Source organism: Lissotriton helveticus, chromosome 4_1, assembly GCF_964261635.1.
Source record: "Lissotriton helveticus chromosome 4_1, aLisHel1.1, whole genome shotgun sequence".
Taxonomy (NCBI): Eukaryota; Metazoa; Chordata; class Amphibia; order Caudata; family Salamandridae; genus Lissotriton; species Lissotriton helveticus.
Window position 1 is genome coordinate 1448428922 of NC_136063.1, and position 26864 is coordinate 1448455785.

Consider the following 26864-nt stretch of genomic DNA (forward strand, 5'->3'; position numbering starts at 1 on the left):
TTTGTTTCCTCCAGTTGTGTGTCCTTAGATTATGGGTGCAGGGTTTAGAAGCATGTTTTAGGTCTGATTTAATTAGTTTATACACTATAAAGAATTTTGGAATATTAAAATCATATTTGATGTTTTAGTAGTGTATAATTATTTCACTGATTGGTGAAACTGCTGGCTCATAAGAATCTTGACCAATATGTACAATCACATTTACCAACAGACACAGAATTGGTAAAACACTTTGATACATCAGCCCCTTTTCTAACCAGTGAGTATTGATAGGAAGTCAATTGTCAAACTCTCCAGGCTTTAAAATCTAGTTCAACGTGTAGTAACAGGGATCAGTGAAACTAGTGCTGTCAACATGCACATGAGACAGTGGCGGAAACGTCACATAAGACTTTCCACATACCAAAAAAATGTATTGCTGCAAGATGTCCCATTGTTATGTGTCATACCTTTATTAAATCCTAGCTTTGTACCTAACTGCACTTTAATGCTGGGGGTTTTTAGCCCATAGTTACAATGTTAAGAGCAACACTTAAAGTTCCAGAATACAATATGATGTCTGTTAAAAGGCCAGGGCTGACTTAAAGTGAGACAATGGGAAGAGGCCCTGCAAAATGTGTTCCAGTGAGAAAGCTCCAAATTCATTAAAATTGCAGACAGTAACATTCAGTGGTTGAGTCAGGCTGCCCGTGGTCCATGCTACAGCAGACAAAGGATTGGCAGAAGTCTCTGACAAAGGTACAGACAAGGCAGAGGGAATTTTTTAAATCTTCTTCTCAAGGAAAACATAGTATTATACAAAGGTTAAACGAGGGAGAAATGGTAGGATTAAAAAATAAATTAGCAATTTTCACGGGAGGAATTCATTGCAGAGTCAATTCGTGCTCCAAAACGCACAATCTAAGCAGTTTTAATTGCCTTGAATAATGTTTCAGTGCGTTTAAAAAAATATTTATTGTACTTTTTCACATAGTCTGATCACCAGAGAACCTCCAATTTTTCACAACCCTTTTTCAGGGCCAACGTTTGCAAAGAGAACCAAGGGGTGGAGAGACCTCCTATTTTGGCTGGGAGGGCTTTGATAGGTTCCAGACCGTTGGCAGCCTCTCTGATCCATGACTTTAGAGTGCCCAAATCTGAGTTTATGTTTTCAGTTAGATGAGGCGAAGAGGGGACTAGCACCTCCTCAAGCTCAAATGGCTTGATTTTGTTACATGCCAAATATTCTGACCTGTGCTCATTGCCAGATTCAGTGGTGGCACCAACCAGGCCCCAACTAAATGCGATCATAAAATGATCAGACTGACTTAATTCCACTTGAGTTTGATTATTAAGAGGAAGGCTAGAGAGAATACAGTCTAGGGTGTGTCCAGCTTGTTGGATAGCCTTTGAGATCAAAGAATTCAAATTAAGATCCTTAGATGAATCCATTAGCGACTGACCATCTCTATCTGTTGGTACAGCTACATGAAAAATGAAATCCCTCAAAAATGTTCAGTTCAAATATCTCAATGCCACCTCCGAGGCAACCTCCTCCCAGGAGTCCAGGAAAACATTTGGATTATCAGGTTGGGGATATTCTAATACACTGGAAAAAAAATATTTGTTGAAAGGGCAATGCAGAATCCAAGATTCTCTGCCCCCCATCAGACTCTCAGTCAGGAATGTGGCCCATTTGAGATGATGGCCAATGATAATAGTGATTCCGGCCCCTGCCTTATATGCTTTGTCTTGTCGATCCATAACAAAGCCAGGGGTGGCGAGGGCAGGATGGTTTGCACTATGTCTGGATTTGAATCATCTAACCACAGGCAGGGTTCTGTCAGAAACATAGCATCAAACTTTCCATTACACAATAGGCAGGGATCAAACATTTAACAGAAAAGCCTTAAAACTCCATAAAACACCAGCAATAGGCTATGAGACAAGAGGAGGATTGGGTGAAAATTGGCGCTATGTCTCTCCAGAAACGCGTGTCGGTTTAAAGGGGAGTCGAGTATATAACTCGCACAAGGTACCCCTGAGTCAGCTTTGCGCCATAGTGCAATGTTTAATGCCAAGCTAAAATTGAGTTTTTAGGAAGCACCCAGCCGAGGACACCTTTGGCACACAACATCTGTTGAATCTCGCACTGCACAATTTGTACGTCTGTCTTGGTCGCACAGCAGTCTTAGACCTTATGTGATCAAGAGAAAAGGAGCTTTTAAAAGTAGTATCCAGAGAGTGGCCTAGGCTCTGCCCACATGCTGGTTTCCTGGAGTACAGCAAAAACATATAAACTGGAAACCATCATGTGTGGAGCTATAAAATTACAAATAGGAACACAATTACAGTTGGCAAAACAATAGTCAACCTCTCTCAAAAAACCTTAACAAATATTATCATAGTGAAAATCAATCCATTTTTTTATTTCAGATACAATAATCCATAAAACACAATACAGCAGACTAAAATTATAAAAACAATCAATATGATTTAAAGCAATGGATACCACCAGTCACAAACAGGATATCAGTACCAGAATCATAAAAACGCAAGATAAATAACAGGGAAACCCTGATAGAGTGCCATATTGTTCTGAAATTTGTAGGGGTGCATCATAATCACCGATAGTCAGCACCCGCATATTTAGAGGAATGTATTAACGTGTAGTCATTAGAAATGTAATACTAAAACAGCATATATCAGTGCGAATAGAAATGTAACCATGTCATTTATGAAGAGCAATGTAGTGTTTAATCGAAAATGTATTTTAGATGATGCATAATGAATAGTTCATGTATAAAGTGCTGCATTAGGATTAAATGTGCACCATATTAAAGTCTGCATGTGTAGTTTTGCTTATTCATGTATGTAGAGTAATGAAATTGATTCTTATAATGTGCTTTAGGAGTTGTATGCTTAAAAGTGTAAAGGCCTAAATGTTTTTCCACACTTTGCCAGGAGAGGCATTTTCATGATTCCTTATGTTAGCTGAATCTTGCAGGCCTGAAATTAATTTTTCCTTGGGAAGGCTCTTAGTCGAATGTATTCAGTAGATTCTGTGTGCATGCAAGGTTGCTTCGCTCACATGCTTTCTGTTGCAGATGCAAGGACACATGTCTCGTTAGGCAGGATAACCCTTTGTTTTAGGAGTTAGGATGGTAGGAGAAGATGCCAAGGGAGTGTGCAGGAATGCAGATATGATACTTTCAGCGGAGAAGGTGCCTCCTGGGACCCAAGTACGAATCAACCCTTTTTGGATGAAGTCAGAGTTTCGATGGAAAAGTACGAGAAGGAGACCTGTCCGAAGGGGCGTGTAAAGGGCGTGTTCTACTGTTTTGTGATTTTGTATTAGGGTCAGTGCTCCAGAGGGTGGATTAGTCTAGCAGTCTAGGATCAGTCGAGGATGAGAGGAGGACTAGAGGGGAAACTAGAAGGAGCATCTTAGAATGAGCTCTGTAGCTTCAGCTACTTACCTATGCAAAGTGAGTGTACTTCTAAGGGAGTCCTCACTGCTGACATCTTTTATTCTGTTGCCTGGGAATGGTGCTAAGTAGGGATGTCACCTTAGAGACGGTGTAGGGACAGATGAATTGCTTTTCTTTCTTAGGTTGATGAAGACTGGGATTGAAATTGGTGCAGTCATTGTAAGCCTGATGCTTTTAGAGCTGACCATTCTTCTTATTCTGAGTCGGATGAGACTCCTGCGTAGGATTATATTTGCATTAGTGCCCATTTATTTCCTTAACCTCTTGCCGAGGTGCTTGTATGTTAAGTTGTTTTTGGTTTTGTAATAAATCCCCAAAAACTTTACTTCGTAGTCAGTGTTCCTTTGAATTGAGTTGATTGGTCAGTTGTAAATTGTATACAGAAATGGTTTCTCCCCTATACACTTCTTATCAGATAAAAAGATCCCGTGGATCGAGGATTCTTAAGATTGGTAAGTCAAGACAAAAGATAAGATAAGAATCCGGCGTTATCAGTTGGTAGCAGACGAGGATGGTTTTCTCTAGAGTAAGCGGAGATCTAGACGAGGATCAGAAATTCCCGAGCCCCATAGAATTCAGGTGATGGTTGTCCAGTGGATCATCAGTGGAGGATGACGGCTTTTGATGGAAATTGACGGAGAGTGACGGTGCGGCGAAAAGTAGCAGTTTGTGGGCGAGTGCGTATGAATAGGGTCATGTAATGTTAGATTGCCGTGTTGTTTTGATGGTGTGATGTCTTGTCTTACGGAGTTGGAGTGAGTGTTGAGTGATCGTGAGATCAGACTGTGAACGCGTGCAGCCTGGGAACCTTAGGCTCGACGAGTTGCCTGAGAGATTGTGGTGTAGAAGACACCCAGAGAGTAATTGTCGACCATTGATTGGGTAGTCGTGAGGCGCCATCGATTACCCCACCCTAGAGAGGGGGAGTGAATGTGTGAGTGCGTGAGTAACCCACGCTGGTCATGGGTTGCTGTATGTGGAACATCGAGCGGTTGAACCTATCAGCTGAGGTGATTGTCCAGTCGTTTCGCGGACAGACAGTTGCCAGATTGAGGTAGACTATTACATGAGACTGTGGACGGACTGCTTGGTCGTTTTACGGATGACAGTTATTTCAGAGTATGAAAGGGACGTGTGAGAGAGTGAGAAGCAGATTGTAAAGGAGGGGAACTGCCGTGAGCGGAGGAAAAGTGATGTCAGAGGGTGCCGCACTGCGATAAGTCAGTTGGTGTGAAGCCGCGCTGGTATTGGTGGATCATCGTCAGAAAGTAAAAATGCACTGCTGCGAAAGGAAGAGAAGTTGATTTCACCATGAAGTGTTTTAAAGTTTTAGGAGATATGTGTAGAGGAGATAGAGGGGTGGTTACTCGAGGAGGAGAAGAGGCTCCGCCCGAGGATACCCCGGCTCATTACATGGCTACGAATGTGGGATTGCATACCATACTTTGGCTCGAGAATTGGCATAAGATGTCTGAAGGAAATGAAGAGTTGACTTTTCCTCGTTATGGGACCTTTAGATTGGAAGTGTTGTATTAGTTGAAAACAATTATGGCTTCTTTGGGACCTCTGCCCAGACCAACACAGTTTGAAGTGCTCCACGCATGGATTAGGGCAGCGTATGATAGAAAGAGATCAAAGCCAGGAAAGGGTGAAGAAGTCGATTAGGGCATTTCAGGATGCGCAATGGGATGCATTGGCAAAAAGGCGGATAGTAGAAACTATTGAAGGGGATCGGTTGTTCCGGTTGATGGTCAAGGTAGGAAACACCCAGAAGAAGTGTAGCAAGGAAGATGATAGTGATACAGATGTCAGCTTGATAGAAAGGTTGTTATCAGAGAGACCACCTCCCTATAACCCGGACTCGGAGGAAGGAAAGTCAGCTCCGCCAGATGGAACGGCTGAATCACAGGTTCCATCTAGTGCAGAAATAGTGGGAAAACTTTCAACCGGAGGGATGGGAATGCAGACCCCAGCAAGGCCAGAGGCTCATGAAGTTACAGGCGTTACAAAATTACCGGATGCTCTCACGGTGCCGGTTACCATTGGTCCCATAGTGTCAGTGTACGATCCAGAACAAGTGAGAAATGGGAGTTCATCACAGTCAGTGGTAGAAGAGAGGACTAGCTCTAGAGGGAATGGCACAGTGAGCAGAATAGCTCATCTACCGAGGCCCATGGAATCGAGTACGCCGTTGACTCGTCAAGGGGACAGATGGAGATAAGGACGGTGAGGCCGAGATCCCTTGCCTATTCGAGATCAGACCTGAGAATGTGGGAGCCACCTGTGAGGAATCAGAATGACAGGAAGCTGGGATCACGGAAGCGAAAGGAACAGACCAGTCCTTAGGGATAAAGCTGAAGGGAATAGATGCAGAGAACAGAGTAGTAAAGGCAAAGAATCAAGTAGTGCATCTAGCCGAGGGACTCTGAAAGTGGCCATAAGGGCAAAGATGTTAGATGTAGTGAGACTGAAAGCAGAAGTGGATGAGATAATTGAGGGAAACCTACCTTTGGAGAGAGTAGAGCACTACGAACCAGACGAGTTACTATTTGTAGCAAAGTGTGTGACTCGTAAGGCAAGGTCAGCGCATGAGAAACTGACTGACTTGGCAAAAAGATACGAGGTGGCTTTGTCCAAGACAAAGATGTTACAAGGGGGTCACAGGTTGCAGTACAGTGATCAGGAACTGGAAGAGAAGAGGGTCATTGGATTGAGGAATCACATCCGGGAATTGATTATTGGGATACGTGCATGGAGTATGCTCGATAAATGGGAAGAAAAATGGTCCAAAAAGAAGACTGCCAAAAAGAGCATAGGAAAGACACCTCCCCTGGAATTGCCCTTTGCGAGAGGTAGCCAGGGGAGGGTTTGTGCATGTGCCCTGGAGAAGGGGCGATTTGGCAGCATTCACAAATGATTTCCCTAAGCTGAGGGAGAAGCCAGCGGAATGGTACAAACAGGTTGATAGATTTGCTAAGATTTCAAAGGTGATGTGGATTGACCTGAATACACTGTTAGACATTGTATTTCAGAGCGATTTGTGGGCAGCTTGTAAAGTTGTGGTTGATTGGCCTACTTCAGAACCAGATAGGGATCCTGCCATGAATGGTCCTGCGCCTATTGTCATGAAAACGTTTGAGCAGGTGATCACATGGCTGAAGTCTAAGATAGCACCCCAGGATATTGATTGGGTCAAGATAGATCGAACAGTCCAGGAACCGAAGGAGACAGTACATGAATATTATGAGAGGCTCTTGCAAGTCTTTAGACAGTATAGTGAGCTAGATACTTTAGACCCCAAAGACATGGGACAGTTTATCTCAAAGTTCGTACTGGGTCTGAGACCAGAGATTTACCTCATGATTCAACAGCATTTGATCTGTTGGCAGAACAAGCCAATCGATTAAATAATGCGATATGCCAGGTATTGCAGTGATGAGGTGGATTCGAAACATAGTAAGCTTAAAGATAAGCTGATGTTAGTCCAGATGCAAACTGCTGACATGGGACTCCAGTTGCAGCCAAGTGGAGGGACGTTAAGGAGAAAACAGGGACGCAATCAGGGAGGAATACATAATGGCAAAGATCTGGGAAAGGAAAACCGGTAGACCCCAAAACAGGAAAGGATGTGGCGACACTGAAAAAGACCACTCCGTGTCATCTGTGTTACCAGATCGGGCATTGGAAACGTGAGTGTCCCTTGAACCCAGCAAATCAGCTGCAGCAGGAGATAGAGACGGTGCAGGTGCCTGAGATGGTTAATACTGTGATGAGGCCAAGATCGATATGGGGGGACATTGGCGCCACAAGCACAGATTCCCCAGCCACCGAGGATCCCGCAAGGGACTCGGACATACTGGCAGATGCCTCTCTTCGAGGGAGGTGATGATTACAACCCAGACTCGTTGGCATGACGGTGCCTGAGAGGGGAGGAAGACTGTACTCTTGGGGCAGTCTTGGAGGTAGACCAGAGGGGACTGTTCATAGAAGCTGATGTTGATGGTCACCCTACCACCTTTTTGGTTGACACTGATGCTACCCGTTCTACTGTAAGATCTGCACGCTGCAGTAGGTCCCAACCTACCCCTCTCGGGACAGTCAATCCAAGTTGTAGGAGTAGCAAACAAGAAAATGACAAACCCATTGACTGGGCCAATTCCTGTGAGAATAGGAACTTTCCGAGATAGACACCAGTTTGTGGTGTGCGACTCAAGTTCAGTCTGCCTGCTAGGAAGAGATCTTTTGTGTAAGCTTAACTGCACTACCTATTGTACCCCCAAAGGAGTAGACTTGCAGACCAAGGATGATGATGATGCCACTTTTAAAGTTGCAAACCAACACTTGTGCATTGAAATGTACCCTGTAGTGACAGTGTAAGGGCTTCTACTTGACTTGAGAGACTCAGTCTCGTTGAAGGTGTGGGACTTCACAGGAGAGGATATTGGACTGATCAAAGAAGTTGAGCCAGTTAAGATCCAGGTTAAGCAAAACGTTGAGTATCCAAGAACACCCAGTATAATTTGTCACCAGAAACGATCGCAGGAATAAAACCTGCAATCGACTCTATGATCAAGCAGGGAATTCTGAAAGAGATAATGGTCAATCCATGCAACTCACCCATTATGGGATTACAGAAACCGAGTAGGAAATACAGAATTGTGCAAGACCTGCGAAAGGTCAACAATATAGTTGTTCCATGTTGTCCAGTGGTACTGAATCCATCAGTGATACTGTTTCAGATTCCATGCAAAGCAGTGTGGTTCACGGTGATTGATCTGTGTCAAGCCTTCTTTTCGATACCACTCCATGAGGAGAGCCAATTTCTTTTTTCCTTTAAGATGGAAAACTGTGTGTTAATATGGTGTTGTATCCCTCAAGGGTATACAGAGAGTCCATTGGTCTTCAATCAGATCTTGAAGAAAAATCTTGAGAAGAACTCAGTTCTCGTGCAGTACATAGATGATCTCCTTGTCGCGTCTGAGTCAGAGGATGCTTGCAGGATTAGCACCATCGCCTTACTGAATCATTTGGCAGAGAACAGACACAAGATGTCCCCAAACAAGCTACAGTATTGTCTGAATGAGGTGCAATATTTGGGTCACTGTATAGAGAAAGGCAAGAGAAAGGTGTCACCCGATCAAATTGAAGCAATCATGAGTATGGCTGTGCCTACCACCCAGAGAGAAGTCAGAATGTTCATAGGGATGGTTGGCTGCTGTCGCCAGTAGGTGACCAAGTTCTCTTTGAGCAAAGCCTTTGCAGAGGCTGACGCATAAGGATGTGACTGATCCGGTACCATGGGACAATGACTGTATGAAGGCGTTTTTGGAGCTGAGAGAGGACCTATGCCGTGCTCCGGCACTGGGAATGCCTGATTATAACAGGCCTTTTTCATTATTCTGCTGATAACAAGAAGGTTGTGCATTATCAGTTTGACTCAGGATCATGGAGGTGTCCGTAGACCAGTTGCCTACTTCCCAGCTACTTTAGATCCTGTAGCTTCTGCGTTGCCCGGATGTCTCAAGTCCGTTGCTGCAACAGGTGTCAGCATTGAAAGATGTGAAAGCATTGTGATGAGGCATTCGTTAATTGTGTATGTTCCGCATTCTGTTGAACTGTTGATGACAAGGACAAAAACACAGCACCTGACCAACAATAGACTCACACGCTACGAGCATGTCATACTTGCTGTGAGAATGTGACTCTAAGAAGGTGTTATGTTTTGAACCCTGATACTCTGATTTATTTATTTCTTATATAGCGCAGGATTCAACCCCCAGAAGGGTATCTCCGCGCTTGCACGTTTGAACAGATGTTAGACTGATAACTGAAAAATGTAACTACCAGCAGATTAGGAGGTCGTATATAGATAGGTTTTAAGGAACTTCTTAAAGGATTGAAAATTGGAATTAGTCTTTAAAGCAGAGAATGGGACCTTTGTAGGAGAGGGCGCGTCCTCCCTGTCTTGCCCTCCTGATCCTGGGGACCTGAAGCAGCTGCTGATTGCTTGATCGTAAGGAACGTCCAGGACTATAGGGGGTGAACTTATCCGTTAAGTACTTTGAGCCTGACCCGAAAAGACATTTATGTATGGTACAGCAGATTTTGTGTTTAACCCGCTGCCGAACAGGCAGCCAGTGAAGGCTGTCCAAAAGCGGGCGGCAAGGAGTCCTGGGCAAGACGTTAAGCACCAGTCTTGCCGCAGTATTCTGGACCACTTGCAAACGATTTAGTTGTTCCTCATTGGCCGAGATGAACAGGCCGTTGCAGTAGTCCAGTCTACTGACCACCAGGGTTTGGACCAAAGTCTTCCGATGGTAATCAGGCAAGAATGGGAAAACGCGTCGTAGAAGTTTGATGGTGTGGAAACACAAACCGGCAACTTGATTGGCATGTTCTTTAAGCACCAGTGCCTGATCCAGACGCACGGCAAGACTTTTTTACGGTCTGTTTTGGACTCAGCACTGGCCCTAGATCTAGAGGCCACCATTCAGGGGACCACAAAAGTGGGGCCTCTCCAATTAACATCACCTCTGTTTTGCCTACATTACACTGGAGGCAATTTGTAGCCATCCAGTTAGAAACCGCCCTCATACCATCCGCAAAAGATTTTATTATTGCTGGCGTGAGGGACTGGAAAGGGAACAGAAGCTGGGTGTCGTCAGCATAGGACACCGGGGTGAACCCATATTCTCTCACAATGTCAGCCAAGGGGGCCACATACACATTAAATAGTGTAGGGCTTAGACATGAGCCTTGTGGCACCCCCTTGGTGAGCTCCCTAGAGATGGATTGAAGGGAGGCCAATCTGACACCTTGTGAGCGGCCTGTGAGAAAACTCTCCACCCAGGACAGAGCCACACCCCCTATACCCACCTCCCGCAAACGGCCGAGAAGAATCTCATGTGACACCGTGTCGAAGGCAGCGGACAAATCTAACAGCACCAGAATCATCGAGCCCCCTCCATCTAGTGCCATCCGGATCATATCGGTCACTGAGAGGAGGGCAGATTCGGTGCTGTGATTGGGTCTAAACCCCGACTGAGATGAGTCCAGACCCCCACTGCCTCGATATATTTTGACAAACAGGTGTTCACATGTTTCTCGGCCATCTTGCTGAAGAATGGCAGAAGGGAGATGGGTCGGAGGTTGGAGAGATCTGTCCATGGGTGTGCTGTGTTCTTACGAATAGGGTTCACCACCGCTTTCTTCCACTCCATAGGTACCCGCCCTTCCTTGAGAGAAAGGTTTAGTACAAATTTGATCTCAGGTCCAATCAAAGTACTCAAGGGAACAATCATTTTGGCGGGTAAAAAGTCATCCGGAGACCCAGATTTTATATGACTGATAAGATTGGAGAAATCAGCATCATTAATTGATGGAAATGTGGTAAATGAATGGTCCCCAGGTATAGATGATTTGAATGGAGCAGGAGTACTGTTCATATGACTGGAGGCTTTCATGATTTTATCATAGATCAAATTTATTTTATTCTCAAAAAACAGAGTGATGTCATCACAGAGAGGCTGGGAAAACTCGTCCGAACTTTCACAGGCCGTCGGTTTTACAAAGGTCTGTAGTATTTTATAAAGTTCCTTAGAGGAATTGCCTGCCTCATCAAGTTGCTGGATAAGACTATTCTTCCTTGCCAGCGTAATATTTTTATAGTAGTTCGATTGGGCCTCTTGATGTGCCTTCTTATTCTCCTCAGTACGGGTTTTCCTCCATTTCTTCTCAATCTTTCTACATTCCTGTTTCTCTACTCTAAGTGCTTCGGTGTACCATATTTCTTGCTTAGAGGTGGGATGTTGTTTATGCAGCTTTATCGGTGCTAGTATATCGGCTGCCTTTATGAGGGAGTCATTAAGTTTAGAAAGAGCTGAGTCCGCACTGTCTGTCTCAGTGAAGATAGGTCTCTTCCATACCCTCTGCAGCTCTTCTACTGTTATTTTATGCCACTGTCGTCGCCAAATAGGCGAGAGAGGTGGCTTATGGGAGGGTTTATGTATACCCAATAAGGAGAATTCCACTAAATAGTGGTCAGACCAACTTATTTGAGTAGCAGGATAGCATCGTATATTAGGGCAGTTGTTAAAGAGTATGTCCAATGTGTGACCTCCTATATGTGTGGGGCCCTTGTTCTGCATTTCTAGGCCCAGGGTGGAAAGGTCGGCTAATAATGTTATGGTTTCTGGCTGCGAAGGGATATCAACATGAATATTAAAATCACCCAAAAGAATGAAATTTTCTTTCGCTTTAAAATACGGTGCTAATACTTCCATAAGGGATAGGGTAAAGCCGGACATAGGTCCTGGACGGCGATATACCAGGGCTCCTTACCAAAAGGTTTTAACAACAGAGCTTATTTTAAATATCATAATTTCCATTGAAGATAAATGGATTTGCTCCAGTATAGCGACCTTCAGATCCTCCTTATGTAAGATGGCTAATCCACCCCCGATTTTATTAGGGCGGTCAAAGTTTAAAAACTTATAGCCTGAAGGAACCCCTAGCATTATAGCGGGGACAGTGTGGGGTTTCATCCAGGACTCAGTTAAAAAGCATATATCAGGCTGTAATGAAAATACAAGGTCCCAAACTTCCAAATGGTGCTTAGGCAAAGAACGCACGTTGAATAAAAAGCTCTTCAAGCCACATTCTGACAGAGGTTTCTCTTGCTTTTCCCTAACAGTTGGTACGATATGGGATGCCTGAAACTGACAATTTATACAGGAAAACGAACCCTCTGGACAAGGCCAAGAGTCTCTGTTGCAGCCTTTTAGAGGGGCAATACATAGCTGTTTAAAAAAATTACTAGAGTACCTTATTCTGGGCGCCCTTATGGTAGTAGAGGATCCCCGAGGAGCAGAGCCCATAGCCCCTAGCCCCGTCCTGGCGCGGACGGGCGCAGACGGGCTACTCTTTGGCTCCTCTTAGGCGATCCCTTAGGCGTCCCCCTGCGCACGCCCGCTGCGCGCTCAGTATGGTGGGAGGGCTTTATGGCTCTCGCACTTGGGGAAGCTAGAGAGCTAACCGCTCGTGAGGCGGAAGTGTGTCTGGCTCCTGCCTGTCCGCCCTCCGCTCTACGGTGCTAATCACCGAGTCGGAACGAGGCGTGCAGGCTAGCAATTGAGCGCAGACTCCCTGGAAGGCTTAGTGCGTGTAAGTAAATAATAATTAAATGCAATAGGAGTATATAATTTTTAAAAAGTGTCAGTTTTAAAATCGCACAACAGTTCAATGAATTCAAGCAGTCTTTCCTCACAGCAGCGCTAGCTGGTATCTGAAGCGGATCGGGGGAGACTCTGCCACCGTCTACACCTGATGCCTTTACCAAACACATTTGATGAAGATTGTGAGAATCATGACTGTCTCGATGTGACTGAACTTTGTACCAAACCGAGACCCGACATTGTTGATGAACCTCTGTCTGACCCTGATGATATTTTCTTTGTTGATGGTTCATGCTTAAAAGACAGTGTCGGTCAGATGAGAGCAGCGTTTGCTGTGTGTACTATTATGGGAGTGGTTGAAGCTGCTTGTCTAGAAGGAGTATACTCCGCACAGGTAGCTGAAATCATTGCCTTGACTCATGCCTGTCTGGCCGCTGATCAGATTCAAATCACCATTTACACCGACAGCCAGTATGGGTTTGTTGTGGTTCACGACTATGGACAGTTATGGTCACAGAAGGGTTACATGACATCGTCTGGATCTCCTATTAGGAACGGGGAGTTTGTGAGGCTACTATTGGAAGCTTTACAATGCCCGAGGGAGTTTGCCGTGGTGAAGTGTACAGCTCATGGGAGGGGGATTTTGTTTCTCTTGGCAATAAATAGGCTGATGAAGTTGCACGTTTTTAGGCTGAACAAGGGTGTATTTTCACTGGAGACTACACAGGAGAGAGCCAAGAAAGAAGCGAGTTCAACATGATATTAGCCATGGCAGACGCTTGGGATGAACTCAAGCGCCTGCAGGAATAGGTTAGAGAACATGAGAGAAGTGTGTGGATCAGTTCAGGGTGTGAGAAAGGAGATGTTGACATTTGGGTTTCGAGAGATGGCCGAGCAGTATTACCTGATGATCTGTTGAACCCGATGGCAAGACAAATTCATGGTGCAGTATATCTAGGCAGAGATGCAATGGTACGAGTGTTCAAACAGAGATGTTACATTCCACAGTTTCGTGCAGTGTCTGAAGCTGTATGTCAGAGGTGTGTAACTTTTCAACAAATGAATGATGGAAAGAAGACCGTGGTTACACTGAGTCACATTCAGGGGTAGGGGGGACCTTTCAATAGAATACAGTTGGATTTCATCGAGATGCCTAGGTGAAATGGGTTGAGGTGCATTCCGGTTGTGGTATGTGTGTTTTCGAGATGGGTTGAGGTTTACCCAACACGAAGGTGCGACACACTCACTGTAGCTAAATTGTTGTTGAGGGAGCTGATACCTAGATTTGGTTTTCCGACCTCTTTGGAATCGGATAGAGGATACACTTCCACAGTGAGATCATGTAGATGCTTTGCACAGCTTTGGACATATATCAAAGACTTCAATTTGGATATCTACCAGAGGCTTCTGGAATAGTGGAGCAGATTAATGAGACTTTGAAAGCTCGGATGGCAAAAGTGTGTTCGTCTACATCTTTAAAGTGGCCTGATGCTTTGCCTTTGGTCCTGATGAGCATTCGCAGTACACCAGACAGGAGAAGTGGTCTTTCGCCTCATGAAGTATTGAAGGGGAGGGCTATGAGGTTGCCAGCAGTGCCATCAACTGATTTAATAAACATCACAGATGATCTAATCCTTGATTATTGCAAGGGACTCGCTGATGTGGTCCGTTCTGTGTCTCATCAGGTGCAGGCTGCTGCTGTCCCGGCTTCAAGTGATCTTTGTCACGACCAGTGTCGAGGAGATTGGGTGCTTGTCGGAAAGCACGTGAGGAAAAGCTACTCAGACGTTCGCTGGAGAGGCCCTTACCAAGTGATACTGATAGCGAACACAGCAGTAAAGGGTGGAGGATTGCCGAATTGGGTGCACACGTCTCACACCCGCAGAGTTTCAGCACCCTTGGAAGAAACAGCTCCTCTCCTGAATGAAAATCCAGCTGTGCAGGAGGAGCTTAGCGCGCACCCAAGATGGTCGCGTGAGCTCAGAGCTCCCGGACCCTCGCCACCTCCACCGACTATCCTGCACCTTATCCTGATTTGGACGACGGGCTTTTGTGGTCGTGACCCTGCTGAACATTTCCCCGTTTTCGCATCTCGCTTTGGCTTCAGGGAACCGAAGATATGGACTTTTGAACATTTTCGGCCTGCTCCGTGGTACTGCCCCGGGCTTGATTTCCCTGCCAGCCGGGTGGTAATTGAATAACAACGGCACGTGCAAGTCTCCCCTGCCCGGTCTTCAACTTTCGGTTTCGATTCTTGTGCCTCCACCTCATGGACTCTGCCTTGGTCGCCTTGGTGGTTTGTTCCTTTCTACATTGCGCGCTATCGCTTGGCGATCTGGGTTTTCACTGCTTCTTGACTGGTGGCTGGCCTTTAACCTATTCTCCGAATTGCTGAGGGCGCTTCGAGCGTAGCCATTTTCACTAGGTCTCAGAATACCCTCCGGGGCGCACGACCTAAAATGGCCACCAAGCCCGAGGGAGAAAGACGTAAGACCAGACCGGCAGCTCGAGGAGGCTCTGTGCAGTCCAACATCATGGATCGATATACCCTCACTAAGGGCTCTCCAGGCGGACCGACCAAACCCCCGGCCAACCTTGGGGACGATTCCCTGTTGGATGGAGATCTGTCGCTGAAAGACATCATGGGCGCCATTACTGGGATGAAGGCCACGCTGGGACAGCAATATGAGGCCCTGACCCATAAATTGGACACAGTTGCCATAGATGTTACCCTGATCAGGGCGGACCTTGCGAAGACTAACGAGAAGGTCAAATCCCTTGATCTGAAGACATCTAGTCTTATTACCGACGTCTCCGAATTACAGACTGAGGTTGGTAACCTGAGGTCCGCCCGTGACTACCTCTCTCGACGCCTGGACGATTTTGAAGGCCGCGCTCGACGGAACAACGTCCGACTGGTCGGAGTCCCGGAGACGACGGAATCGTCATCGGTGGACCTACTGGTGGAGGACCTTGTCCTGAATCACTTAGCGCCCAAGGGCCGTAGCAAGTTTTTTGCAGTAGAACGGGCCCACCGAATCCCGGGTGGCCCGCCTAAGCTTGGAGCTTCTCCGCGCCCCATCATCGCGCGGATCTTTAACTTTCGTGACAGAGATGTGATCCTGCAGGCTTCCCACACGTCGGGCCCCACGGCATATGAGAACGCCGCGGTTAACTTCTACCCGGACTTCACCCAGCAGGTCCAGAAGCAGCGCCTTGGATTCCAGGGGGTGAAGAGGAGACTGCGGGACAGAGACATGAAATATGCCATGCTTTTCCCGGCTCGACTGCGTGTGGTCTACAATGATAGAACATTTTTCTTTGATCATCCTGGAGCGGCCAGCGACTGGCTGGACTCACTGCCCCCTCGAGAACAATTTGACCGTTCTGATCACTCCGGTGGTGCGGAGGGCGGCCCGGTGGAGCAGGAATGAGGAGCGAAATCGGCTCCCGGACCAACGTGTTGACTTTCGGCAGTGGTTTGATGCTATGCTACTATTGTTTGCTACTGTGTTGTCTGAATGGGGTGTGGGTGGGGGTCGGGTGAATCTTCCTCCTCTGGGGTTCTTTTCGTAGATTAGTTGTATGCTAGGGTGACAGGCACACTGCAAGTTGGGGTGGCTTTTGAGTCTTACGCAGGGGTGCGGGGTGGGGGGTATGATGATGTTTTGGGGGGTTGAGGGGTTTCGGTTTGTGTTTCTTTGTTTTCTTCAAGGCATTGTACTGATGATCTTCTGTGTCTACGTGTCGTGTTTGTAGTGGGGGGGACGTTGGGGTGGTCTGTGGGATGGGGGATAGGGGACTACGTATACTGTGTTGGAACGTCAATGGGTTGGGTGATAGAATTAAGCGGGGGGTGGTTTTGCAGTTGCTGCGACGCCTATCCCCAGATGTGGTTTTGCTTCAGGAGACGCATCTGCTTGGCAATACGTGCCATGCAATGAATAGGCGTGGCTATCGTCTCATTGCACACTCAGGTTTCACTTCTGGCTCCAGGGGGGTGGGTATTCTGGTTCGGACCTCCCTCCCTCTTGCCGTTGACGACATTATACTTGATGATAGGGGGCGATACGCCGCCATTGTGGGGCGCTGGGAGGGGAGGGTGATCACTTTGTTTTCGGTCTATATACCGCCAGGCCTCCAAACTACGACCTATGCCGATCTGGGAAGAGTGGTCCTGGGAGTCCCCGAAGGTCTGCTCGTAGTAGGGGGAGATTTCAACTCGGTAGTGTCTGGGATGTTTGATCGTTACCCTCCCCGTGTTATTGCAAAGTTTCAATCCTGGCTGGGGGACTTCCTGGAGGCGCTGGGGTTAGCCGATTGCTGGCGCTTACATCATCCTGGGCAACAACAATATACCTTCCACTCTGGGGCCCACGGCAGCCTTTCGAGACTTGATTATGTGCTGATGCCCTCCTCTCAGGCTTCCCTTATAGGGGAGGTAAAACATCTAGCCAGGGGTATCTCGGATCATTCCCCATTGTGGTTGGTTGTGAACGCGCACCTGGGCTCGGAGGGTCGTATCGCCCCGATCAATCCATGGTACCTCCGCGATCCTAAGATCAGGACGGAACTCCTTGCAGCGATCAATCACTACTTTGCTGAAAATGTGGGTTCAGTGACCTCTTCTGTTTCTTTATGGGAAGCTTACAAAACTGTAATTCGAGGCCAGGCCCTCTCATCGATTGGCAATGTTAAGAGATGTAGGCGGGAGGAGGTTGTCCGTCTTGAGACTGAAATTTCCGCTCTTGAGGGGGAGTTGGACTCTGGGGTCTCCCCTGAGAGGCTGCACCTTCTGGACCTGAAACAGCTTGAATATAGAGCGCTGGTGACTGATGCAGCGAAAGAGATGGGTCGTGAACGGCAGGGGCGGCTGTATGATGTGGGAGATAAGGCTGGGAAATTGCTGGCTTGGTTGGATAGGAGAGAATGCGCGAGTCGGGTAGTTCCTGTTGTGGTTGATGTGAATGGTGTAGATATCACTGACCCTGCTGGAATCGTTACGCGCTTTGCTGATTATTTTCAGGTAGTGTACTCCCCTGTGTCTGACCGACCGGAGCAGGACTCCCACTTGCTTCTACGTGATATCTCGCTCCCATGCCTGTCTGATCCAGAGAGAGATCTGTTGGAAGCTCCGCCCACGGCGGATGAAATTGCGACCGCTATCCGCTCGATTCGCTCGGGGAGGGCCTCAGGCCCTAATGGACTCCCCATTGAGCTTTATAAGCTCTGTCCGGATGTACTGGTGCCGTATCTCCGATCGATGTTCTTGGAATCACTGGAGGAGGGGTCTCTTCCTCCTGACCAGAGATTGGCCTCCATAGTAGTTATCCATAAGGAGGGTAAGCCACGTGACCGTTGTGAATCCTTCAGACCTATTTCCCTGATAAATGCTGAACCTAAGATCCTGGCCAAAGTCCTCGCTAATCGTCTGGTATCTGTTATAGGCGATCTTGTTCACCCGGACCAGTCCGGCTTTATACCACACCGAAACACGGCACTTAACCTTCGGCGACTGCATGGAGTCCTCGCGCGAGCGGGGGCTCTGAGGGAGCCGGCCATCTTGGCGTCTTTAGACGCCACCATGGCATTTGATACGCTCGAGTGGCCTTATCTTTGGGCGGTCCTCATTAAATTCGGTTTTGGACCCGCCTTTATCCGCTGTGTGCAATTGCTCTATGCTGAACCTTTAGCCCGGATAGTGGTGAATGGGCGTGCCTCGACCTCCTTTGCTCTTGGTAGGGGGACGCACCAGGGTTGTCCTCTATCCCCGCTCTTGTTTGCCCTTGCTCTGGAGCCACTGGCGGCCTGGTTGAGATGGGAACCGTCCTTGAAGGGCATGAGATGGTCCCCGGAATTTGAAGATCGTGTATCTCTGTATGCAGACGATATACTTTTGTACCTTACGTCACCTCGTAAGTCGTTGATCGTCCTTTTTGACGTTTTGACTTCTTTTCATAAAAATTCCGGTCTAGTTATCAACTGGTCAAAATCCTGCATTTATGTTCTTTCCGGTGATGCTCCCCTTCTGCCACGTGGATGTCCCATCTCGGTGGTACTGGAAGGTTTTAAGTATTTGGGAATCTTTATTACCCTGGACCCTGTGCTTCGATATGAACGCAATCTGCTGCCCCCTCTCCGACGCCTCCGTGCAGATGTTAGAACGTGGAGTAGGCTTCCTCTCTCTCCTCTGGGACGAGCGGCGTTGTTTAAGATGATGTCGCTCCCCCGATTTCTCTATGCGCTTCAAAACACGCTTGATGTTGTACCGGCCGGATATTTTCGGGAGATTGAAGGCCTCCAGCGGCAATTGCTATGGGGGGGCCGTTCTCGTATTGCCCTTTCGAAGCTCACGCTCCCGTGGTACGATGGCGGCATCGCTCTCCCTGACATCCGTCGCTATTATTGGGCCTCTCAGCTGGGGGCCATCAACCATGGCACATACGCTCATTCGCCAAACCCCGCCTTTGCGATGGATAAATGGTTGCTACCCGGCGGTGACTACAACAGGGCTCTATACGCGAAGTCGACCGTCGGGTCGCTTACGGGCCCCACTAAAACAGCCGTGCAGGTGTGGTATCGGGCTACAGCTGCTACAGGATGGGCTGACAAGCCGACCCGTGCCTCGCGGCTTTATGCTTCAGAAAAACTTGGTTCCCTATGGCAGTCGAAGGGGTTCGATCGGTGGGACATGATTGGGATCAGCAGGGTTGATGATGTGTGGATCAAGGGTAGAGTCAAGTCATTTGAGGAACTGAAAGTTGAATATGGGCTGAATGATAAGGAATCCTTTAGATATGCGCAGGTCCGACACGCGGTCCTGTCTGTTTTTCCCCTGGGCTCGGACGTTCCGGAAGCGTCCCCGCTTGAGGATCGGATACTGGATGGGCATGTTCCTGATAGCACGATCTCGCTCATTTATAAAAAGTTAATCAATACCAGGATTGATCTACTGGATAGCCTTCGAGAGTTGTGGACTAGTGATGGTCTGGAGCTCGATGACGAGGATTGGCAGGCTGCGCTCTCTTCTCCGAAGGAGGTGGCTATTCCGGCGCGCCTTCGATTTGTCCAGCTCAAAAATCTTCATAGGGTGTATGTGACTGGTCCGCGTCTGGTGCGCATGGGATTTTCAACGGATGGATTGTGCAGACGTGGTTGCGGTATGGTGGCCACATTTCTACATATCATTTGGGAATGTCCTGCTGTACTGCGCTATTGGGCTCGCGTGCATGATGTTATGAGTGAGGTCACGGGTGTGCGGTTGATGCCTGAAGCGCGGAGATGCTTGTTGAATGTCTGGGAACCGAATGATTGTACCCAGGCGCAGCTTCGATGGGTGACATTGGGTAACATGATAGCCAAGCGTGACATTGCCCAGCTATGGGGCGCTCAGAGGCCTCCGACGATTCTGGTATGGCAACAGAACATGGACTGGTCCATGTTTCGAGAAAAGACTGTGTATGTCTCCCGAGGCAGGCCTGGCAAATGAGGGAAAATTTGGACTCAGTGGAACGCATACCGTGGAGATATATGTACCCCCCCATTTCGGAATTTGATACCGACCTGTCTTCCTCCCAACCTGATGTTTCCTCTGCAGGAATATAGATGTATTGCTTGCTTCTGGTCTCCTTCTCTTCCCCCCCCCCACAGTATTTTTCGAATGCAATGATGTCTGCTTCACATTTGTACCCCCCCACGAACCACGTGGTGACACGTTTGTACCGTACTGCCTTGTTTTCTTTTGTTTCTCTGTTTTCTTGTTCTTTAAATTCAATAAAAAGTTTTCACAAAAAAAAGAAAAAAAAAAAAAGAAAATCCAGCTGTGGTGGCAGAGCCACTGGAGGGGAAGAGTCAAGCTGTGAGGGCCGCTGACGAGGCTGGTTGCTCACCAGGCCAAGCTGAGGAGGGTCAAAATAACAGCAACACTGACACTGCTTCAGAGGAAGAAAGTCGTTGTGAAAGTGGTCCAGAATCAGACTTAGCAGAAAGAAGTGGTGTGCAGGGTGAACGAGAGGAGGCAGAGGTGACTGACTCTGCAACTGGTATCCGAGAGAGATCTCGCTTCTGAATCTGAAGGTTCTGAATCAGACGAGAGCGAAGAAGGGCAAGCTCGTGGAGGTCTGAGAAAATCAAGACGAACGAGAGTGCCTTGTCAGGGATACGCAACTCCGGAGTGGACGTACGTTGTGACTGATGCCAGGAGTACTGAGTTCCGGGAGGCTGAGGACAGTGATAGTGGTCAGCAATAGTCCTAACGTGAAGATAAATGTGGTGTTGTTGGTCCCAGGACTTGAAATTGAAGGAGTACTGACCATCACAGTTCCGAATTCCCCAGTGTTGAGCAGAATTCGCAACCTGATTTTGAACAGATTGGTATTTCTCACGTTTAGTTTTGAAGCTCTGTCTCATGAAATGATTGTTCTTCGTCTTGAACTTTTGCAGCATGTTCTAGAGCTAATTGGAAAAAATCTTATTTTGGACTAAAAGTGATTTGTTGTAAATAAGTGAAAAGAAGATAAACCACGCCAGAGTGGAAGAAGAAGAAATTTAGGGACTTTCCGTAAAGGAAGTAGAAGGGCTAGGGTAGTCTTTTTTGGACTGTGTAAATAAAGAACTAAAATTGTCAAGGGGACTTCCAGCCTTTTCACAGTGTTGTTGAACTGGTTTGCAAGCAACGGGAGGAGAAAGGGACTTTTGAGCGTTCGTTGCTGAACTGAGAACTTTGAGAACTCTTCTGAGATCATGGAGGCTGGAAACCCAAATCGTAGGCCCAGGTGTATAGTAGGTACACTTGTAGGTGGAGTGATAGTTTTCATAATCCTAGTAGTTGTAGTTTCATATTTAGCCCCACATGAGCAAGCAGTGGAGGTGCAGGGAACACCTACACCTACCACTTCTAGCAAAAAAGAGGTCACCATAGGAGCTGAAAGAGCTTTGCTGCTTGAAGAGAGTCGTAGATTTCATGTAGATCTTTCTAGTGGTGATTTCAAGCTTAATGTGTTTGCTAAGCTGCTGTATGAGTACATTGATACAATAGAAGCTAAAGACTGTTATGTGCAGTTACCTGCCTCAGTGGACGAAGGTATTCAATATCACCACCTTCCACTGACGTATGGTATTTCATGTAGTTTGTTGCTTAGTATCTTTTATTTAAGAGGTCAGTTTGAATATGTCTTTTCCAATTATGATGCAGTGCTTCCCGAAGAACCTGCTTATAAGCATTTGAATAATTATGATTATTATAAACAAGAGAATAGGCTTAGAAATTATTAATGTTATTGTTAGAATATGGGGGCTCTAGCATAGGTAGGTACTTGTGACAAATAGGGACCCTCTCCTCTAGTCAGGATAAGGGGATTACAGTCCTAAAATAACCCCTGCCCACCCCTTTGGTAGCGTGGCACGAGCAGCAAGGCTTTATCTCAGAGGCATTGTAAGTTAAGCATTTGTGACTACATACAGTATCCCAGTGACAACACTACAAATGGACACCACACAAGGTTTTATATCAAAAATAAGTATTATTTTATATAGAGTTACCACAAGACCAATAAACGACAAAAAAAGAATCCACAGTACTATTAGGTTTCAAGAGTTCTTGTTTAAAGGCTTAAATCAAGGTTCTGTGCGTGTCGGTAGCCTGGTCCTGCTACAGCATTGTTGAAAATAACACAGATTCTAGCAAATCCAGCCGATCGCGTCGGTACGGGCCCACTCAAATGTCGACAGACTCAGTCACAGTACCTTTTACTTGGGGCAGCCAGCACGGATGTGCGAGCCGGTTCCGGTGTCCGTCGCGATGCAAAAAGGAAGCGTTGCAGGACGCGTTGTCCCTCGATGCGGTGCAGGCAGCGGCCCGTTGACAAAGTCGGTGGATCCAAGGCGTGCGTTGAAGAGCGAGACGGTGCTTCGATGCGGTGCTTGCAGCATGCGGTGCAGCGACAGATCCGGAGTTCGGGAGCTGGCGTCGATCAGTCCGGACAGCGGTGCGAGTCGGGCGGTGCGTCACGAAGCGTGCGAGGCGGTGCCCAACTCCGGTGCGGTCACAGGACTTGGAGTCAGCAGCAGGGACCTCTTCGGTCATACCAGTACGAGTCGGTGTAGCGAGGCATTGCATGTTGTGGTGTCCTTCCAGTCGCGGTGCAGGCTACGGCTCGGTGACAGCGTCAGGACGGAGTCGGTGAGCGCAGAGCTTGCGTTGTTCGAGGTGGACGTTGCTTGATGCGGTGCCTACAGGTCACCGGGCCGGTCGTGAGAGTCGGTCACAGCTCCCTGCCTCTGTAGGCACTGAAACCGCGTTTCCAGCAACATTGTATTGTATTTTACATTTGTAGAGCGCAATTATCACCGAATTGGAGAGAGCCCCAGGCTTCTAGACAAAGGACCGTTTTTAGCTACTTCCTTAAAGGAAGAAGGGCGCGTTCTTTGCGCAGTGTCTCTGGTAGTTTATTCCACAATGGGGGGATAGCTATGGAGAAGACTCTACCCACTTTGGAGGCAAGCCTGTAAAGTTTGCAGCAATCCACAAAGGCTGGTGAAGTCCACTGGTCCTGGGACTTCGGTCAGGAGGCAAGCTCTCTTCCAAGCCCTTGGAGATCTTTTGTACAAATTGAAAGTAAAGTCCAAAAAGGTTTTTCTCCTCTCTTTGGCAGTCAGGCAACCACTGCAGGCCAATCCTCCAAGCAGCACTTCAGCTTGCGAATAGTCTCTACTCAGTTTCTTCAGGTTCCTTCTCCTCAGCAGAGGTTTCGTCTTGTAAGTCTAGAAGTAATCTAATTTCTTGGGATCAGGGTCCCAATATTGATACCCCAAAATCCTTTGTTCTCTGAGGGGAGAGTGGCCTGTTCCTGGTCCAAACCAGTTCTGAAGCACTCTGTTTACCAGACTTCTCCTTTTCCTTTCACGGCGCAGGGCAGGCACATCAGACGCCCCACAGGAGGTGGAGCCAGCATTATGGAAGGCAAGTGCAGTCCTGGAGAACTTTGCTGACCGTCTTCCTTCTCTTCTTTCAGTGTGCAGGGCAGAGACATCAGACGCACCACAGGGGTGGAGCCAGCATTGTAGAGGGAAGGCCCAGTCCTATTCAGGTCCCAGGTGCAACTCCTCCCTCCCATCTAGATGCAGATCTCTCTATTCACCACTGGGCTGCCCCAGACTGTCTCCTGGAATCCCCCAGCCCTGTCACTCACAAACCCAGACAAAGGAATACACAACCTAGCAGAGGCACGCTTACATGGTTAGGCAAGCAAATACCTACTTTCTAAAAGTGGTATTTGCAAACACAGAATATTAAAATAAACTTCACTAAAAGATGTATTTAATTATTCTGAATCCAGGCATACTAAACTCGAATTTCTACCATGTTCTGTGGGTCTGTTAGGATTATAAACATGTAACAATCCAGCAGCCCATTCTGGCCTATGGAGAACAGGTAGCCTTGCAATAGTGAAAAACGAAAATGGCTGTAGTTCACTATTAGGACATGCCACACACATCAGGGCCTGTCCTACCTTATACTTACAATGCAACCTGCCCTTGGGCCTACCATAGGGGGACTAATATGAAGTCAAGGGAAGGTTTAGGGACTGGCAAGGGGGCGCTCTTGTCCAGTCAGCATGACAGTACCAGACTGCATGCAGGCCCTGCAATAGCAGACCTTGAACACGTTTTACAGGGCAGCTTCTGTGGTTGGCACAACCAGTGCTGCAACCCCACAAGCGGCATTTGGATTTACAAGCCCTGGGCACACTCAGTGCACTCTACTAGGGTCTGACAAGTAAACCAAATATCCAATCATGGAACCACTAATCAATACATCAATTTACAGTAGGGGGCACTCGCACTGTGGCACTGGACAGCAGTGGCACAGTGCCCAAAGGATCTAACACCAGCAAAAACAAATGAGGCAACAGCAAAAATGGAAGGGAGACCCACGCCAATGGTGTCAGGTCTAACACATGTCGCCTCCAGCTGAAATGTGGGGAGAACTACCCTACCTCCTGGGAGTTCTCATCACTAAGGTGGAAATATCTGGACAGACCATCAGTGTTGGCGTGTTCTGTACCAGGACGGTGTTCGACCGTAAAGTCCATACCTTGTAGGGAAATGGACCTCCTCAACAGCTTTGGATTCTCACCCCTCATCTGTATCAACCATCTGAGGGGCCTGTGGTCTGTCTGAACCCGGAAGTGAGTCCCAAACAGGTATGGTCTCAGCTTCTTCAGTGCCCAGACCACAGCAAATGCCTCCCGCTCAATAGCACTCCACCTCTGTTCCCTTGGAAGTAACCTCCTACTGATGAAGGCTACAGGTTGATCTAGGCCCTCTTCATTCATCTGTGACAAAACAGCCCCCACACCATGCTCTGAAGCGTCTGTTTGAATGATGAACTCTTTGGAGAAGTTGGGGGCCAGGAGCACAGGTGCCGTGCACATGGCAGCTTTCAGGGCCTCAAAAGATTTCTGACAGGCCTCAGTCCAAATCACTTTCTTGGGCTGCTTCCTGGAAGTCAGCTCTGTCAAGGGTGCAACAATGTTGCCATACCCCTTGACAAACCTCCTGTAGTACCCTGTGAGTCCTAAAAAGGTCCTCACCTCTGTCTGGGTTTTGGGGGGTTCCCAAGCCAGGATGGCTTCAATCTTGGGTTGTAGGGGCGCCACCTGGCTGCTCCCAACTTGGGGTCCCAAGTACACCACAGAACCCTGCCCGATCTGACACTTACTGACCTTGATCGTAAGGTCTGCTCTCCGCAGCGCCAACAACACTTCCCAGAGGTGGTGCAGATGTTCCTCCCAAGTGACACTGAACACTGCGCTGTCGTCCGGGTAGGCGATACTGAACGGATGTATGACGTTACAACGCATACTTTTACCACGCATACCTTTACAATGCGGTTTTTACCACGCATACCTTTACATCGCATAGCGCTTAGAGGTGCTGGATAGTGGTAAGTATAATTTTCTATTCCAACTCCAGTCCCCGTGGACACTAGGGAAGGTGTTGGATAGAAAATTAAACTTATTCCCTATCCTAGAGCGTCCCCCAGCGCAATGCGTTGTAATGGTTTGCGTTGTAATACCAGCGTTGTAATGGTATTGCGTGGTAAAAAATGCGTGGTAAAGGTTGTATACCCTCGGTAGTACACACAGCCCTTACCCTGTCAGTTACCCTGTAGGACTTGTGCTTCAGAGGTAAGCTGTCTCCTGTATCCACATCATGGACACACCAATCTGTGATACTAGGAACCAGGGAGAACAGATCAGAAAACTGTCCCAGCAACTGGCGGCAGTCATTCTGTTGCACAGGGGTCAGGGTGGAAGAGAGGTTAACAGCATCCACTGGCCCATCTTGCTCTGAGGCTGACAGAAGGTCAGGAAGAGGCTCAGTCTCCTCTTCCATTCCAGCATCTGTCGCCAAGAGCATGCCCCCTTCAGACCTCTCTAAGTGGGGCTTAAGGCGGTTGACATGCAAGACCCTGAAGGGGTTCCTGGGAGACCGCAAGTCCACCAAGTAGGTAACTGGACTCTTGTGCTCCACAACCTCAAACGGTCCGGTCCACTTATCTTGGAACCCACAGGGCTCCACTGGGCCATGACCCACACTTTCTGACCAGGTTGAAGCTCTACCAGAGTGGCATTCTGGTCGTACCACCGCTTCATCTCCTCCTGGCTGGCTGCCAGATTCGCCTCAGCGAGTTGTCTGAAACGCCTAGTCTGTTTCCTGAAGGCCAGCATGTAGCTATATACATCCTGGGGAGGTTTCCTGGGAGATTTCTCCCAGCCTTCCTTGACCAGACTCAGAGGTCCTCTGACCGGGTACCCATAGAGAAGCTCAAAGGGACTGAACCCTAGAGAATTCTGCGGCACCTCCCGGTATGCAAACAACAGGCACTGTAAGAGGACGTCCCACTTCCTCAAGACCCATAATCATGCCCTTTAGGGTTCGGTTGAACCTTTCAACCAACCCATTTCCTTGGGGGTGGTAAGGAGTGGTGAACTTGTAAGTTACCCCACACTCCTGCCACAGGGACTTCATATACTTGGAAATGAAGTTGGTGCCCCGGTCAGACACAACCTCTCGAGGGAATCCTACTCGTGAGAAAATTCCCATCAGTGCTAGTCCCACCACGGGGGCCGTCACTATCCTCAAAGGTATGGCTTCCGGGTACCGAGTGGCATGGTCCACCAAGACCAGGATGAACCGGTTGCCCATGGCTGTCTTG